Source organism: Adiantum capillus-veneris, chromosome 19, assembly GCF_014529385.1.
Source record: "Adiantum capillus-veneris isolate H3 chromosome 19, ASM1452938v2, whole genome shotgun sequence".
Taxonomy (NCBI): Eukaryota; Viridiplantae; Streptophyta; class Polypodiopsida; order Polypodiales; family Pteridaceae; genus Adiantum; species Adiantum capillus-veneris.
The window spans coordinates 65,443,257-65,460,655 of NC_140949.1; positions in this window are offsets into that span (position 1 = coordinate 65,443,257).

Sequence of the window (17,399 nt, forward strand, 5' to 3'; positions counted from 1 at the left end):
AGAGAGAACTCTACTCAACAATCACTAAAGAGAAAAAACTCTAGCTGATTGTCAACGATAATTAGCCTAATCTCTTTTTAATTAGCAAAATTATCATAATTTATATCTATTTGTAACTAATTTAGTTAATTAAGAAGATTAAACTACTTATAAACTACTCTCTTAACTCTTAATACTCAGTTGATTACTTAGATTAAGATTAGGGGTATTAATCTAGCTAATTATTAAGCCATATTAGGGTTGAAATTCAACTTTTTAGTCTTAAATCAAGGGTAAATATACTAATTAATCTTAGATTAGTATAATATAATTATCAGAGCTTGATTAAACCGTTAAAAGTTTAGGAAAACTATATCATTATTTTTTATTAGTTTTTGTAATTAATTAGGAAAAAATTAATTATTTTTATCCAAAAACTAATGGGAAACCTACTTAATTGACTCAAATATTCCTAAGTTAATTATCACAATTAGGAAATATTGTTAAGAATACGATGTAATTATCTCATTAAGTAAGAATTAGTCTAAGTATTTAGTTAAGCTAAAATTAGCTATTTTTAGCCACAAATTAAAGAGGAAGATTAGTAAACTAACTTAGATAAATATGTGCTACTTATCAAAGTTAATATACATCACAAATAAGTTGTGACAATTATTTTAAGGTCAAAAAGTTAATTTAGCTATTTATCTAAGCAAAAATAGACTAAATTTAGCTAACATTAAAAGGGGAAAATTAGTTAGTCAAGTTAGATAATTACAAGGTAATTACCAGAGTTAGTATACATCATAACTAAGCTGTGATAATTAGCTTAAGATCCAAAAACTAATTTAACTATTTAATTAAGTCAAAATAGATTGATTTTAGCTGAAATAAAAAAGGAGAAACTAGCTACTCAAGTTAGATAATTAAGTTCTATTTATCAAAGTTAGTATACATCATGAGTAAGCCGTGAGATTTAGCTTAAGATCAAAAAGCTAACTATGATACTTAATAAAGCCAAAATAGACTGATTTTAGCTAAAATTGAAACGAAAAAATTAGCTAATCACATTATGTAATTAAGTGCTATTTATTAGAGTTAGTATACAGCATAAGAAAGTTGTGGTAATCAGCTTAAGGTCAAAATGTTAATCTAGATGTTTAATTAAGCCAAACAAGACTAATTTTATTTGAAATCAAAAGGGAGAAATTAGCTAGTCAAGTTGGATAATTATTAGAGATTTTTGAAAGCTAGTATACATCATAAGTAAATTGTGATAGTTATCTTAAGGTAATAAAAGTAATCTAGCTATTTAATTAAGCAAAAACAGACTAATTTTAGTTGAAAATAAAAGGGAAAAATTAGATAACTAACCTGGATAACTACAAGGTAATTATCAAAGTTGGAAAATTCTATTGTCTATCTATCATAATAATAACATACTTAATAAGTTAATTTAACTAATTAAAACTGATTAAAAACCATACTTTAAGATAAAACTTAATTAGGATGAATAGAAATTACCGTTAAAAGTCTCCAGGAAAATTAGTAGAAGTATAGACCATGGATATGAAGCTGAGAAAATTCAATATTTAAGAGATAATAAATATAATAATTATTAAGCCAAAAAGATGTAGATCTCAAGCTTAATAAAGATGAGGAAATTAATAGAAAGATGTGTATATTATTATAAAATTTTGAGAGCTTAGAAAACCCTTTAAATAGCGAAGATAAAGTTATCTTACTGATATAAAAGAAGAAAGTACTTGGTCAAGATATTACCATCTAGGACTACAAATTTAACCTTAGCTGGGTTAAAAAGAGGAATTAGATCGAATACGAAGGTTAAGTCAAGTTTCTGAATGATTTACCTAATGAATAGACGTCCTTGATAAGAAGGCGTGTCGCCAAAAAGGACCCCAGCCAATTCTCAATCTAATGACGAGGGTAGTCTTCCTAAAAGAGCTACAACGTGCACGACGACGAGGCCGGGCCTAGTAGTAGGCCTTTTGTTGAAAGCATTCAAGCCCCAACATTGGAGCAAATGGCCAACCAATCTCAGGTGGGTCTTCATTATAATTAAGTTTGAATAATTCAAGTTTTTATTTAAATATTAAATCTTCAAAAAAACCAACGTGCATTTTTTTGTAAATTAGGAAAGAATTGTTTTGGGTCAAGGCTGGTTGATTTAGGAAAGATATGATTGATCATCCTTAAGACAACTTGTCTCAAGACACCTCCAACTCCTTGGTATATTTTGATGAATAATGATGGCTTTCTAGCCACGGATAATTCGGTTACCCCCATCAACGATGAGTTTCTATTCCGTGTCATGTCTTGATGTTTCTACATGAGTTAGGATATTGTTTTTATCCTAGGGGAGTAGACCAGTTGTATGGGCAACTGGTTTGGTGTATGGGCACCCCGAATCTTGGGTGGGGGTTTATCCACCCCAGATTGTGAACAAGGAATGGGTGTCGTTTTTCACCCTTCGAAGGGGTTGGGGGGCACACCTGCCAACACACGCTCGGAAACACATGCACACAAGCAAAGAAGACAAGGGGGAATCAATACAAAAGAACAGCAAAATGATGGCTTCACTTCACAAACCAACCATTTGCAAAGCGTGCTCCAAGCTAGCACACACCTTGGCAAGCTTGGTGCGGAGCCAAGAGGGCTGAGTTCAAGTTCTTTAATGAGAATAACAATAGCTTCTTTAGCACCTTGCTCATTCTCTAGTTCGAAGGTGCTGCATTCCTCCTCTCCAAGTTCCCCCTCTGGTTGAGATGGGGGGTTCTGAGGTTAAGAAGGAATCTCTCCCCCATTTACCCTTTTAGCCATATTTTTTGTCTCAAGCCCTTGAGCTTGATGAATTTTCTTAGAGAAATATTAATGTCCATTTGAATGCTCATAGGATTTAAGCTAGGAAAAATATTTACATGGGAGTGAATCATACTACCTTGAATCTGAATCTGAGGTTGAGGAAAAGGGGGCATGAGCGAGATTCCTCCTACTTGGGGGATTGAGCTATGTTGAGGTTTTCTTGCCATGGTAGCATACATTAGTTGTTGAGGTTGGAATCCCACTCCTTTAGTTTTGTGCAGTAGATGTGGAGATGGAAGAAACCATCAGTGATTTGGTACAATGGAGTAGAGGTAATATGAGCTATCTGAGCTTGTGCCCTACGGCTAGCATGAATAGAGTGAACCAGCCCATCACAAAGTGCTTCATGAAGTTCCATGAGACTGCCCCCCCCCCCTGGGGGAAGGGGGTGAGTTTGCAATTATGTGGCAGGAAGACAGAGTTAGTAGGAATCACAAACGGGAAAGGGGTAAAAAATAGGGCAATGCATACAATTTGTATGCAGCATGTAGACATAGGTACCTTGATTGAAGATCCCCTCTCACCCCTCGCCTATGCCCTACATATTGCTGTGGATTGCCTAAGTTATGATGAAGGCTTGTTATATCTTGGAGTACACTTACTGGCCCAACAGGGTTAGGACCAAGAAGCTATATATTGATTTTAGAACTTACAAAAGGAAGAGCCACTCTCCAGATTTGCCTCTCTTGGAGCACACTTATTTTCCCAACAAGGATAGAACCAAGAAGCTATATATTGTTTTCAGAGGATACAAAAGGGAGAGCCACTCTCCAGATTTTCCTCTCTTGGAGCACACTTGTCACAAGGGTAAAGCCTTATTATCTCTTGGAGTGCACTTACTAGATGATATTCCCAACCAGGGAAGCACCAAGAAGCTATACGTTCTTTTTAGAGGATGCAAAACGAGGTCCCCTCTCCAGATGAAATCACTTATGCTTGCCTCTCTTGAAGTGCACTTCATGTGACATCGTTTACAGGCTTGTAACTATTTTTCCTTGATTAATGCACAGTGAAAATGGTAAGAATTAAAAAGGTGATAGTGATGTGGATTTTACGTCATGGGATAGCTTGTGCTAATGAATCCATGGCATGGTACTCAATGCTTCCCCGCCTTGCACGTTAAAACATTGCAAGACCTTGTGAATAAACTCTTCCTGTGATAGTTCAAGTATTTGACACCTACAGTCTCTCATGATATGCATACCAAGAAAGTGATTTTCATCACCCAAATATTTCATGGAAAACAGCTTGCTTAAGGGAATCCTTGAGAAGTGCAATCTCATCTTTTGATTTCTCGGCTATAAGCATATCATCCTCGTACAAGATTAGAATCATTAGGGAATCATTGTTCAACCTCCTTGTGTATAAGCAATGATCCTCTTGGCTCCGTACATAACCTTGAGATTGAATGTACTTATCAAACTTGATGTACCATTTCCTTGAGCCTTGATTTAGTCCATACAAAGATTTCTTGAATCTACACACCAGTTCTACCCTTGTTGGGTTTTCAAGCTTTATCTCAAAACCTTCTGATTGCTTCATGTAGACATCTTCTTCAAGATCCCCATGAAGAAGTCGTCTTCACATCCATTTGGATCAATTTCATATCCTGTATTGCTACTAAACCAAGCACAAGATGCAGTGTAGTACTACATCTTGACCATTGGAGAAAAGATCTCATTGAAATCTACACCTTTTTATTGCTTGCAACCAATCTAGCCTTATACTTAGGCTTGGAATCTTCTGCCATGTACTTTTTCTTGTACACCCATTTGCAAGGCAATGCTTCTTTACCCTTTTGTAACTCTATCAATTCCCAAGTCTCATTAGCTACTCAGATTGCATAGCCTGCTCCCACTTCATGCTATCTTCCATCTGGATAGCTTCTTTTTGTAACAAGTGGGATCACGCAGTCATTGAATAAAAAATAGTCCAATCCTGGTTAAAAACGCTCAAGTGCATGAGGTACATGAGTAGATCTTATGAATGCCTAACTACTGGATTCCACTCTCTCTGAAGTAACAATTTTTTGGGTAATAGTGGAAGGTGCATCTCTAGCACAACCATCATTGTGTGTTACTGATGGTGAGGCAACATCCTCAAACCTTACTTGCGATATTCAATCTCTTTCATTGGTTGCTTATGCATCTTAGACTCATTGAATACCACCTCTGAGATTTGTATGACCTTCTTAGATTTTGGGTGCCAGACATGATATCCCATCTCTCCATCTACACCATATCTAATGACGATGCACTTGTGTGATTTGGGATCAAGATTTTTTCTAATCTCTTTGGGCACATGTGAGAATACCTCACACCCAAACACGTTGTCGGAGTGCACACATGTCTAGGGTTGACCAAGAAAGCGTCGGGCTTTTGGAGCTAGACGGAGAAGCAGCTAGGGGAGAAATGAGTGTAGTTAGGATTGATTTGGTGTTAAAAGGAATATACAGATTGAAAGAGAATTAATGGATAAAAATAAATAGAGACAAGATATTGACACTTAATTGATGTTGGAAATCAACAGATGCTTCCATTAACTTGATATATGAAACCCCTGATACAAATCGGTTGCATACGCTGTCATCGATATGCGTGTTGATTTGCAAACCCCTAGTTGATTACCCCTATACGGACCGCCTTGTTTTGATCGAGATGTTGAACCTTTTTCTTCTGGCTTTATAGCTTTCAAATTGATGTTTGAGTCTTGGATTCCCTTCACAACCTCATCCATGAAAGACTCCTCTAGCTTTGGGGTCTTCTCCTTTAACAACACATGGATCTCTTCTTCTTTTTCTTCCACATCTGTATTCATCCAGACTAACGTGTCCAGCCTTTTTTGTTGCTTCACCACCATATGGACCACTTCAATCACTTCTTTCCAATCTAATTTCAACCCTAACTCCCCTGCTGGATCCTCAAGCACATGGATATCTTCTTCTTTTTCTTCCACATCTGTATTTATCCCGACTAACTTGTCCAGCCTTTTTTGTCGCTTCACCACCATATTGACCGCTGCAATGACTTCTTTCCAATCTAATTCTTTAAGGTCTTCACCTTTCTAGCTCTACTGGGAATGAACTCACAGCTTTAGGAGAAAGCATTGCTCATACAATCATGTAAAAACACTATCTCAAAAGCAATTAAAAATTGTATTTTTGCAATCTTAAGCACAGCAAACCACGGGCTGGAAATTTTCAAAATTAAGTTCGGACAAAAACTGACCTCGCTAGTCCTTCCAGAAGATTCAATGTAAATTAAATTGCTAAGAAAAATTGGACGGTTATAGTAATCATTTAAGCATAGACTTTTACTAAGGCCTCCCAAATATTTTATAGATATTTACCAATCAAGCAAAAAATAGGTCAAAATTTAGCAGATTTGATTTTTAGAGCTGGCAGGTGATGGGAGGGGTCATCACTGACCTACCAGGGACAGAAATGGTAGCAGGGGGCACTAGAAGAGATCTAGGGCTGCCTTGGGATGCAAGCTACTGCCATTTCCAGCCTGTGAGTTCCTTGAAACCTATCAATAGGACCCCTCGCTTCACAATTTCACTCAGACTCGGAGTCCTGGCCATTTCTCTCTCACATAGAGAGAAAGTCTACCCAAAAATCACTAGAGAGAAAACCTCTGCTGATATCCATGGTAATTATCGTTATCCTTTTTTAATTAGCAAAATTATGCTAATTTATTTCTTTTTTCTTAATTAATCTAACTAATTAAGAAGATTAAACTTCTTTACATTATAAATTTCTCCCTTAACTCTTAATATTTTGGTGAATACTTAGATTAAGATTAGGGATAATAATCTAATTAATTATTAAGCCATATTAGGGCTAAAATTAATCTTTTTAGTCTTAATTAAGGGTAACTATACTGATTAAACTTAGATTAGTATAAGATAATTATCATAGCTGTATTAGATTGTTAAGAAGCTAGAAAAATCATATCATAATTTTTTGATTAGCTTTTGTAATTAAATAGGCAAAAATTACGTATTTTTAATCAAAAAATTGATAGGATACCTACTTAATTAACTCAAATACTTTTAAGGTAATTATCTTAGTTAGGAAACACTGTTAAAAACACGGGATAAATTACTCATTAACAAGAAATTAGTCTTAGTACTTAAATAAGTTGAAATTAGATGTTTTGAGCCACAAATTAAAGAGGGAGATTAGTTAAACAACTTAGATAATTATATTCTATTTATTAGAGCTATTTTACATTGCAATTAAATCCTGATAATTATCTTAAGGTAAAAAAATTAATCTAGTTATTTTTTTGAGCCAAAACAGAGTATTCTAGCTGAAACTAAAAGGGGGGAATTAGTAAAACAAGTTAGATAATTAGATGCTATTTATCAAAGTTAGTTTACATCATAATAATTAAGCCATGATAATTATCTTAAGGTCAAAATTCTAGCTAAAAAATAAAGGGGGAAATTAGTAAATCATGTTAGATAATTAGATGCTATTTATCAAAGTTAGTTTACATGATAAATAAGCCTTGATAATTATCTTAAGTTTATAAAATTAATATAGCTTTTTATCTAAACTAAAACAGATTAATTCTAAGTAAAATTAAAAGAGAAAAATTATCTAATTAAGTTAGATAATTTTGTGCTAATTGTTAAAGTTATTTTACATCATAATTAAGCCAAGATAATTAGCTTAATTTCAAAAAGTTAATTTAGCTATTTATTTTAGCCTAGAAAGACCAATTTTCTTAAAAAATGAAAGGGAAAAATTAGATAGCTAATTTTTATATTTACAAGATAATTAGTAGAGCTAGGAGATACCATTATCTACTTGTCATAAATATAGCATAATTAGTTAGTTATTTTAAATAGCTATAATTGATCAAAAACCCTATTTTTATCTAAAGATTAATTAGTATAAATAGAATCTACTGTCAAAAGTCTCTAGAAAAATTATTGTAAGTGTAAAACATTGGTTTAAGAAATATAATCTTTAAGAGAAAATGAATATAATAAATATTAAGCTTAAAAAAAATAGATTTCAAGCTTAATAAAGATGGAGAAATTAGGAAAAAGATATATAAATTTGTAAGAAAATTATGAGAGCTTAGAAAACCCTTAAGGAAGCTATGATAAATTTATCTTATCTAAATAAGAAGTTAAGAAATTACAAGGTCAAGAAATTACCCTCTAGGATTATAGATTTAATCATGATTGGATTAGAAGAAGAATTAGATTGAATACGAAGGTTAAATCTAGCTTTTGGATGATTTTACCTAATAATTAGACGTCCATTTTTATAAGGATAAGAAGTCATGGCACCAAAAAGGACCCGAGCTAATCCTCAATCTGATGATGAGGGTAGTATCTAGAGTGTCGCACGACGACAAGGCCGGGCCTAGTAGTAGGCCTAGTGACGAGAGCTTTCAGGCCCCGGTGCTACAACAAGTGCCTGATCAATCCCAGGCTTGTTATCATTATAATTTAAGTTTTGAATAATTCAAGTTCTTCTTTAAGTAATAACGTTGTATACATAAAAGAGCGAGTAAAAAATTAGGAAAGGTGAAATTGGCTTAAAAATGGAAGGCATCTTCCAAGAAACCAACGTATACTTGTTTGTAAATTAGAAAAGAAATATTTAGATTAGCTTGGATTGAACTAGGAAAGATATGTTTGATCATCCTTAAGATAGTTTGTCTCAAGACATCTCCGACTCCTTGGTATGTTTTGATGAATAATGATGGCTTTCCAACCACAAATAAGTCGGTTACCCCCATGAACGATGAGTTTCTACTCCATGTTATGTCTTGATGTTTCTACATAAGTTAGAATATCGTTTTTATCCTAGGGGAGCCGCCCGATTGTATGGGCAATTGGTTTGGTGTATGGGGCACCCCAAACCTTGGGTGGGGGTTTATCCACCCCAGATTTTGAACAAGGAGTGGGTGCCGTTTTTCACCCTTAGGTGGTCTTGAGACAAGAATAGTATTGGTCATGGTTATTATGGACAATGTTTTGATTGATAGTCCCTGTCTTAAGTTTAAAGATGTTTGTTTGCTAAAAGAATGCTTTTCAATGCTGTCTTTAATACTTGATTGAAGGAATTAATGTGACAAAAAGTTAAAAGAAACCATTATTTTAAATGTTAAAACAATGTGATAGTAATTAGAAAACAAAAGAATCATGCGTGAGTGCGGGTGGTAAGTGGGGATTGACTAAGGTTGTCAATCATGGAGGGGTGGACCTGATTAGTCAAGTAACTATCCATCCCTACACACTAAAAACGTTTAATAAAATTTCTACACTTGGAAGAGGAGTCCACCAGCAGTTGTGCCTTCACATGTGTTAGGGGGAAAAAAGCGTTGGTTGAGGATACCTTAGCCCAACTTGTGGAAGTTATAGGGCCGAAATAGTTTTGGACTTTTAATATGTTGTCCCGTTTCCGCTGCGAGATAGGACGAGGTCTTCTTCTAGGTCTATAGACCCAAGCCATTGTCAATAGTAAAGGTCTATTCCTTGGATTTTTCTTGTTTAGAGACTTTGATTTTTATTAGGCCTAGAGACCTGTAAAGGACCCTATCCAAATTTTGGTATTGGTGGGTTGGGGATCTCACAGATTTCAACCCTAACTCCCCTGCTAGATCCTCAAGGAGATCCACTAAACTCTTTTGCAGTTTTAAGTCTGCAACCTACATAAATATTTCTACCTTTTAGAATTCAAAGCGGTACGTGCAGTGGTAGATAACTGACCAATTTTCTTCTCAAATTTAGATTTCAACCCTAACTCCCCTGCTAGATCCTCAAGGAGATCCACTAAACTCTTTTGCAGTTTTAAGTCTGCAACCTACATAAATATTTCTACCTTTTAGAATTCAAAGCGGTACGTGCAGTGGTAGATAACTGACCAAATTTTCTTCTCAAATTTCCGTACCAATTCAGGTGCAGAAAGTCCCTTATTGCATTGCTGCACCCACTTCAAAAATATTTTCTTAGTAACATGCTCCTTATCTTCAAGAAAATATTTGTCTTTGAGAGCTTGCTTGAACGCCACCCATGTTCCCCCATGTGCAGTCTGAAGCTCCACAACTCGTACCCACAGTGCAGGCATGACTACCAACACAAAATTTTCCACTGCAGCTTGCTCATCTGCTCCCTTGTCATTCAAAGCGCGTTCATATATTTGACACAATTTGGTAACTTCATGACTTTCAAACCGCCCACTTTATCTGTCACTGTTTGCCTAGCTTCACAAATCCGAGCTTCCATTTCTCTTTTCGAGCTTTGAGTCATCAACTGTTGATAGTGCAGATGTTGTTGATGCATAAGCCCACCAAGTTGTTGCATCAATGTTGCATCCCATTATCTTGGCCTGATGACATGGCTGGCTCTGTCTCCCCCGGTCAATTTTGCGTTGGGTACACCAAATTGTCCGAGTGCGCGGTTCTCTAGGGCCGATCGGGAAAGCACCAGGCCTCTAGCTATAGACAGGAGCTTAGCAGATGTTAAAACTCAGATAAACAAATGTAGATAGACTTCAATAGGGTTTAATACATGTAATGCTAATAATGAAAGAGAGTTTGAGAGAGAAGACTACAAGTAAGAACATTATTAATTGATACGACAATAGGAAACATAGATTCGAGACTCAAGAGATCTATTCAATTGACAGATGATACAACTTCAATTTTTTTGATTGCCCTTTTTACAATCCGGTTGCATACGCTACATTAGTACGCCTTTTGAATTGCAACCCTTCAACCAAAAACTCCCAAAAATTGAACCAATGTCTAGTCTTTTCGTGCTCTCAATCCAACTTCTCTCAAGAACAAGAATCTCCTTCTATTGCAGTCGGTTCCAAAAAAAAACCTCTCAATAACCCTCAAAAGAATGGCCAAAAGAAAAAAAAGCCTTTCAACGCATTAAAAACTCCTCTTATAGGAGGTGCCAACCCAAAAAAAAAAGGACTCATCTTGGACGTGTAGCTCACCATGAGCTCCTTTTTGGAATTTCCCATGCATTCGATACACTTGGTGCATCTAATTTGGTATTACTGTGCATGGTGGACACTTCAGCCATTTTCACTCTCTCTCTCTCTCTCTCTCTCACTTGAACTACATGTGGAGCACCCCTTTTGTCCGGCTCTATGTGCCTTTACTGGCCTTTAGCTCACCTTCGACCGGCTCTTCGAAACGCCCTTTGATGGGCCCCTTGACTCCAGTTTTGTCCGGATTTGACTATCTGATTGCCCCTTCTCCCCCCCCCTCTCTCTCTCAGCGCATTTCTGAGGCCTCCCCTAGCACTAGCGACATCGCTAGTGGGGGGGGGGGGGGGGGGGGGGGGGGGGGGGGCACCCTTATTTATTGTATTCCAAAAGTTGGGCACCCAACAGGCCGCAGGACCCGTCCCATAACTAGCCTACCACTTCATCTCGTGGCCTCCTTCATAAGCACTGGCCACCACCATGCCGTGTACCTTGGCCAAAACCGTAGTTTCTCCTGATTGCGCAACCGTACATAGAACCAGCAGCGTCGACTAAATGGCTCATGAGAGGGGAAGCTCCCTCACAGCATATACAACCCAAACTATGTCACAGGGTAGCTTTTATACTCCATGCTACCAAGCTAGTCTTGCGCGCACATATGGGATCTTGTTTGTGCCACGTGGAAGCTCCACATTATATGGCCATCCAAGGGTCTCTTGAACTTCAACGTTAACTTGAACAAAAACAAGTTTTTTATCCCCCCCTTTAACATCTAGACATTTGATTCTCCCATATCCAATGGTCGAGCCGTCAAGCCTGGTTGAAAGCTTAACTAACACCACACAATACTTGCTACATCCCAAAACTTGATCGAGGCCCAAAAATGCCTGGTGGAACGATTACCCATGCGGTCAGGTGGACACAAACTTGGCCCCCTGTAAAACCTCGAGTGGCCATAACTTGCAATCAGGAGCTCCGATCCACAATCTTAAAAGACATGCATGCTCCATAATCTAAACACTATGCATCTATCCACTAACATCTTCTCTGGCCAAATGTCCCTAGCTGCCCTTTTCGTCCCATATTTGCTAGACCTTCTAACTTCAAAATGTAATATCTTGCACAGCGGGGTTCCCTTTGATGAGCCGTTTGGACCAACTCCTTTAGCATTTCAAGCTCTACATTTTTAAGCAAAAAAATAGCCCTTCATTCAATCTTCACTTGTTAGCCCAATTCGTTCACTTTGAGGCACTTTTGGTCTACAAAAACCCACATAATGCATACATTCCTGCTAATATAATGCCATTAGCAGTTCTAACATAGATTATGGATTTCTCAAAGTTCATAGATCATGAAAAACTTTGTTTTTCATCTTGTGCCTACAAAGCGGCACAACAACGTAATCAATCGTAATCTTATACATCAATGGTGTACTAGGTGACCATTTATCATTTAAATAGTTTTCATAATAGCTTCCCCCAAAACTCTTGCGGCAAAGTGGCCGTAGACAACATAGAGGGGACCCATTCTTGGATAGTCTTATTCATCCTTTCTGCAACACCGTTCTAAGCGGGTGTGTAAGGCATGGTGAATTTCCTTCTAATGCCTTGTTCACTATAGAAGTCCTTGAAATTAGACGATATGTACTCACTCCATTGCTAGTTTGCAAAGCTTTAAGGTTTCTACCTGATTGGTTTTCTACCATTGTTAAGAAATTCTGAAAAACACTAAGGACTTTGCTCTTTTGCTTCAAGACATAAACCCACACCTTTCTATTAGAGCCGTCTATGAATGTTAGGAAATATAGTGCCCCCCCTAGAGACTTAACATGCATAGGTCCGCATAAGTCACTATGAACAAGATCTAGAGGGCTTCCTAACTCCTTGTCTAAAGGCATTGAGGCACCTCGTCTATTTTCCATAAATGTAATGCTCACATAAAGAAAAATCAGAGTAATCTAACACGAGAAATAACCAGAACGTTGCAGTACCTTCATTACTTTCTTACTTATACATCCCAATCAACTATGCCATAACTCTATAGATGACAGGTCGGCTACACAACTCTTTCACTAAAGAGACATAGAGTGAATACAGTGAGCTAGACTTCCGGCCTTTAAGCATGATTGGGTTTCCTTTTTTGAGTAGCCAAGAAGCATGTATTGAAATAGTAGTTTAACCCAAATCGTCTAATTGCCCTACATACATCAAGGTACATCTCTGACATTCTGCAGCATAAAATCGGTGCCATTATGCATACAAATTTTTATGGTCCCAATACCACTCATATCAATCTCATAAGAGTTTCCCACTTTCAGTTTCAATGTACCATGTGTAAAAGTATATGTGAAAACCAGTCCTTATGAGGAGTCACATGAAAGCTAGCACATGAGTCCACTATCCAATTTTGGGCATAACACTTGTAAAGAGCTAGCAATGCATCATGATTCAAATCTGAGGTGAAGATCAACACATATGATGGCTTCATTGCATCAAGAATAGTCTCAACATTGGGAGGTTCAAAAACACTCAATTAATCTATCTTCACAATTCTTTTAGGTGTGTCAAAATTCACTTTTTCTTTGTCCTTTTCACACATGTCCCTTTTTATGGCAGTGATAGCATTCAATGTTTTCATGTCTCTTCCATGACTCTTGCTACAATTGTTCAGGCAATCCTGAGAACGATCACGACTATGACCACGCTACATTGGCTTGTCATGGCTACCACTAGCCACATACATATCACCATGCCCACACGCATCAAGAGATTGACGTCTAATTTCCTTAGTGAGCAATGTGCTAGTAACATCACTCAAACTAACTTGCCTCCAAGTGCCGAGTTACTTATGGATGTATTGAATGCCTCCCATGATGATGGCAATAAACATAGCAAGAAAATGGACCATCTCATCCTCAAAAAGACCTTTGGAAGTAAGCTGCAAAAAAACATTGTTTAACTCATTCAGTGAGAGCTAACGCTGCTGCCTTTTGTGGACCGCTGGGTCAACAACATGACATAACTCAACAAAGCATTTTTTTAAAGGGTTATGAAATGGTACGGATTATGGTTAAAAACATCATATGTAATGAGTAGTTAGTCTAGTCGCAGAGGCCGGGGGTGCAATGGCACTTCTAGATTGTACATACAAATCCATTTTACCCCTTGAACTCTATTTTAGGTATAACCTATGGTAGCCTTAGTATATAAGGTACCTAGGTAAAGAGAACTTTTATCATAATCAAGTTTTAAGCTGTCATCGACTATGTGTGAGAGAGAAAGAGAGAGAGAGAGAGAGAGAGAGAGAGAGAGAGAGAGAGTTAGCTTCATTCTGATGCAACTCCCCACTCGCTCATCGCATTGGAGAACCAACAACACCATTGTGCTAGGCTTGGTGAGAGCTACGCGACAATGCCAAGCATTCCATGCAAGACGGAGCATGCGTTTTGACGCATCTACGAGCCATTTGTGGTCATACGTGTATCATACGATGTCTGTTTTTTGCTTGCAAGTAGTCAATAGAATCGTGGCAACATAAGCTATGCATAGGTACTCATAGATTTTAATTTTGAGGAATTTAAAAAATTTGGATCTGTCTTCATACGCATTTTCCACAAATGGGTCTAGAGTGAGGGTTTTGAGTGTAGAGGCTTTGGGACAGGTGTATCCTAGTGAGGGGATGGTGTTCCTTAAGTTTCGTACGATTCTAGTATGGTTTAGTGAGTTTTCTTCCATTTGTGTGTATGCGGGTGTTGGATGGTGTAGTTGAGAGTAGTGAGATTCTTGATTGTGGTTTAGTTAGCCTTCTAGAGTGTTGTATGCATGGGATGGTCTCAGCATGACAAGCTAAAGAGATTTCCTTCTTGGGCCTATCGTGTCATCTGTGTCTTCGATTGACGTTTTGTTGATCTAGGTTGTGTTGCACGCACTTTATGGGTGTTGTGATTTACTCTCGCAACATTGGCGCCGCTGCCAGGGACACAAGGACTTGAGTAGGTTATCCTACTAACACTTGTGTGATGGTTGCTTGCTTTAGTTTTGGCAAAAGAGAGCATTCTTTTCTTCAGTGGATCCGAAAGAGGGCATTCCGTGATCAAGTGGATAGCCAGGAAGCGTGTGTCTTGCCGAGGGTCTGCCGACTAGATAGGTTTAGTTAGGATTAGTGTAGATTAGAGTAGTTGTTGGTGGTCGAGTGATTTGTGAGGTGATAAAAGCGTTTGCTAGTCCGTGTTTGGCATTGAAGCATTTTTCTACTCATAGATGCAAAACCCCATATGATGTGTAGGAATCGCTTTAGGTAAGTGATCGGATTTTGATCTAGAGCTATTCATCACTGATTTATTTGCTAAAGTGCTTGTTTGCATTTAAAATCTTTAAAAAGTTTGCTTTTGAGAAAAAAATGAAACTAAACATCTTTTTGTTGACATTGTTGCATGATTGATTGATGTTGAGCATATAAGAGAGCATGTGCAAGGGTTCTGTGTACAAAAATTGCAATTTTGTAAACTTGGACATCATTCGAATAATTTTCTATGTTCTCGAGTGATTTTTGGTCTAATTTTGGCACTTTTGGATGTTCAAAAATATTATATTATATTTTCTTAAAAGTGATTTTTGAGTTTTGGTGTGGACCGGCGGGATTTTCTGAACCTTGGCGTGTAGTCTGATACGGCTTCGACATTCGTAGCAAACTCAATGGTGATTTTCGATTTTGATAGAGAAAACAAAATTTTGCGGGTTCGCGGTGGGAACGACTCCTTGTGGTGCTAAGGTTCAAATCTATAAAAAAAAAAACAAAATAAAAAATAAAAATCCCTCCCTCTCCCAAAAGTGCGATGATTAACTCTCTCTCTCCTCCCCACCCTACAAATATTAACTCTCTCTCTCTCTCTCTCCTCCCCACCCTCTCTCTCTCTAACTTTTCCTTTCCCTCTCTCTCTTCTCTCACTCTTCCTCTTTCTCTCTCTTAGCTCTCCTTGTCGGATAAATCTTTAAGGTCTCTTAAGATAGTTTCCTACGACTTTAAAATACTCTTCTTCTTCTTCTCTCTCCCCGTCACCTATCGTGTACTAGCACACGCTCCCTTTTTCTGTCTTGTCTCCTCTGCCCCCGTGATTGCACGCCAGGACCCCGCCTCGCATTACCTGCAGATGCCACGTCAGCACTGTCCTCCCTCTGCTCGTTGTCGACGCTGACAGGTGTAGTCACCGCCTCTACTTTCCTCGCTTCTCACGCCCTGCACCGGCTGCAGCTCTCTCTCCCTCTGTTTCGCACGCTCGTCGCTCTTCAGCTCCCCTCATTGCTTGCGTCGCCATCACTGTCAGCGAGCCATCACCAGCCAGCACAACAGCAGGTAAGGCATAGAGTTAGTTTTATTGAATAAAACTCAAAACAATTAAAATATTAAGAATAAATAAAAAATCCATAGAAAAAGGAAAAAAGATAAAAAAACGAATTTTTTGTTTAAAAAAAAAGCAAACAAACACACATTTAAAAAAAGAAAAACAATGTAAAAAACAATTAAAATACCAAAAACAAACCATTAAAATTTTTAAAAATAAAAATAAAAATAATTAAAAAAGGGTTTTAGAAATTACAAAAAAATCACAAAAACAATAAAAAAGCCCAAATTTCATTAAAAAACTCAATAAAAAGATTTTAAAAATTACAAATAAATAGAAAAACTGTCCAAAAAACTTTCAAAGAATAAAAACCTCGTAGAAAATTCATTATAAAAAAAATCAAAAAATACATAGATAATTCACAAAAATATAAAAAAATCATAAAAACTCACAAAAAATTCATAAAAATTCATAAATTGATCAAAAAAATCACAATAGATTAAAAAACTCATAAAACCTTTAAAAAATTATAGAAAACATCCAAAATTCACAAAAAAATCCCTTAAAAATCAAAACTTTTTCAAAAAATTATAAATAATAAAAAATTAATCAAAAATTAAAAAAAAACAAAATTTTACAAAAAATAATAAAAATAAACAGAGAGTCTTCGAAAGAGGGAAAAAAGTAAAAAGAAAAACACAACACAGTGCCGGGAGAGTCACGCACCGCAAAGCGAGCAAAGGTCGAGAAGAGTAGTTAGGAAAAAATCATAAAATCACGAAGAAAAAATCAAGAAGTGTAAATCACGAAAAAGCTAGAAACAACATAAAATCACGAAGAAAAAATCAAGAAGTGTAAAAACAGTTGGTAATCATTTTAATTGAGATTATCACAGTTTTAGCTCAGTTATGGAAGGTGTAGCCATAATTCAATGAAGAAGCTAGAAGTGAACGTGCACGCTAGAAACTGGCTAGTGCAATAATTGCACAGTAAATTGAGCTTCTTAATCGAACGAACAGGGACACAAATCACAGTGGATTGCAGATTAGACTATTCAGAGCCCAAATTTTCATCGTTTTTAAAGGTTGCAATTAATTCTGACACCTTCGAGCTAGAGTTAATCAACTCTTGTGAGTCTAAAAGCAATCAACTATCCAAAGTGCTTTGACAAAAGTAGACTTGTCAAACCCAAGTAGGTGAAAATCTGCTAATCAATACCAAGATCTGCCA